This window comes from Lygodium microphyllum, chromosome 4 (genome assembly GCF_053477565.2).
Source record: "Lygodium microphyllum isolate KBCC chromosome 4, Lygodium_microphyllum_v1.1.10, whole genome shotgun sequence".
Classification (NCBI taxonomy): Eukaryota; Viridiplantae; Streptophyta; class Polypodiopsida; order Schizaeales; family Lygodiaceae; genus Lygodium; species Lygodium microphyllum.
Genome location: NC_141138.1, coordinates 89,837,877 through 89,840,321, shown reverse-complemented (window position 1 = coordinate 89,840,321; position 2,445 = coordinate 89,837,877). Strand labels below are relative to the sequence as shown.

The following is a 2,445-nucleotide window of genomic DNA, read 5'->3' as shown; positions in this document are numbered from 1 at the left end:
GATTTTTCTGTAAGTTGTATAGAATCCTATATATTATGCATGGTACTAAGCATATCAAGGTACATATCAACAAGATGCTACATGTATGGGAGATAGCATCTTGACTTACATACCTACAACATATAACAACGCAAAATATCTATTTATGGAGGTCCTTTGAGAGAAGTTTGAAGACTTTTGCACACCTTCAGGATTGATTCATTTTAGGGGGGTTTAATGTCACACCTAGACTGTGTCCTTTTTAGTCTTTTTAATGCAAACATGCTCTAGCAAACAGACACTTCTCAGCTTCTGGTTGGAAAGGGTTGTGCTTGTGTAATCGCATTGTTCCTCCAATATGAAATGATATCCAGCTAGTACGACAAATCATCTAGAAATTTTCACCTATACTAAGAGAGTTAATTAGACTCTATGATATATGTTCAAGATAAATGTAGACTCTAGAGGTGGTTGTGAACATACATCTGTAAAATAACAACTATTTTCGATAATTGCACTTCCATGGAGTTTGAAGAAAATAATGAAAAACATGTAACATTGAAGTCATGCTCCTTTCCCTCTATTGTATATCCACTTAGAGCACCTTTAGCAACATGTTTGCAAAATGAGACAGCTCAACATAAACCCTACGTTAGTGTTTGTGGAAGCTAGTTAAAATAGTGCTGTATGTTATATTACCAGCCAAACTTTATTATTTCCATGATATCAAAATCAAATCTTCACTTTTCTAAAATTTCCATACGTAGGATGTTCTTTGAGAATGTATCTAATTCTTCGCTACATTTGCATATATGACATTACATTTCTTAGGTATTTATAGGTAATTCTATAACTCCCTTTCATCACATATAGGAAATTGAAATCCTTACTTATATATCGGGACGTATATATATAAGAAATATGGGAAATTTTCGTAGGTTGTGTGGAATTCCCTACGTAGGGAGTGAACAAAAGCTCATGGTGCGCCAGGGTTTGGGAAATAAATTTTGAGGAAGATGAAGTAAATCATTTTTATTATCATCTCAGAAGGAAGTATTCCCCATTGAGACGGTATCTTATACACATATTTAATAAATATAACTATATTTTGAGAAATTTGAAGAGGTTTTATTTCCTTCTTCCAAAGAATTGAGAAGGATTTTTGTCAAGGTGAACAAGCTCATAGTGCGCGCTATAACAGTAAGTTTAGTCGATGGCCTTGAAGGTAGCCTTGATTGAGTCGAGCGTGGCGTCGTCCAGGAAGAAGGTCTTGCGGAGGACAGCGTTGGGGATATCGGGCGTGAATAGGGAGCTAGCCACCAGCTGGAAGCCCGGCTGTTGGCTGTTGAGGGCGACGATGGCGGTGGCGGGGTGGGAGCCGACGTTGAGCTGGAAGTGCAGGAGGCCGCGTGGGAAGATCATGACGTCGCCCGGGTTGAGGACCTTGGCGAAGAGCTTGTTAGAGGTGTCCACGAAGGCGCAGTAGAGCCTGCCGGACAGCACGAAGATGATCTCGCTGGCCCTGGGGTGCGTGTGGGGCACGATCACCCCGCCCACCGCGAAGTCCAGGCGCGCCATCCCCAGCCCGAGCGTGTTCACGCCCGGAAACTCCTCCACGAACCCAAATGTAGCATCTGCCAGCACCGGGCTCGCGCTCGCATTGGCTGCTCGGGCCAGGCCGTGGAACACGAAATCCTCCTCCGTCACATTCGCCGCCTCCTTGCACGGATAACCATTCACGCCGAGGCGCTGCGACAGGTCGGCCACGCAGTAGTCCTGGAGCGGATCCGCGTCGGAGGCCCGAACGAGCTGTACTACGCTCATGTGGCTGTTACTATTGCAGGCGCACTGTATCATAATTAGCATTGCGGCAGCCAACATAAGGTGGCCGCGACTGTAGAGCCTCGAGCTTCTCCTCGCAAGTATACTGCTTTTACTAGTAGACACCATCTTGATGGGCTATGACACAGAGGACAGAGGCTGACGCACAGACACAGAGAGAGAGAGAGATTAATGAACGGATGGAGGATTGCCGATGGATGGTGGATAGAAATCTCACGATGGTGAGATACTTATATATAGCATCTCTCCAGCTTCCGTGCAGTACATGATCTTCCTCGCATGCAGAACTCAATAATCCTTGACTCGGTCACTCATAAATCACGAACATGCACATGAATCTTCCTTCTAGTTTCGCCTTGACTTCGAAGGCTCTACCTCCCCGGCGTAGGCTTGGGCCGCACGACTTGCACAAGACGGATGATGAAAGTCGATACAAATTTTGAGCAGCCGCTAGAACACATTGGAATAGGTCTTCCTGAATGGAGAAATTTAGAATACATACGTGGGGTTCCTTACTTCATTTGTTAATTCCTGGCCTTGAGAGATATATATATATATTTTTTTTTTTTTATTTTTTTTTTCTATAGGCGACTAGAAGGTATTCGGTTCAACCCCCATAGTTAT

General features: G+C 44.0%; 1 pseudogene; it reads right to left on the bottom strand.

Annotated features, from left to right (window-relative positions):
- Positions 1-723: 723 nt before the first annotated feature.
- LOC148037294 (germin-like protein 1-1 pseudogene) lies at positions 724-2,036 on the bottom strand (annotated as a pseudogene).
- Positions 2,037-2,445: the final 409 nt, after the last annotated feature.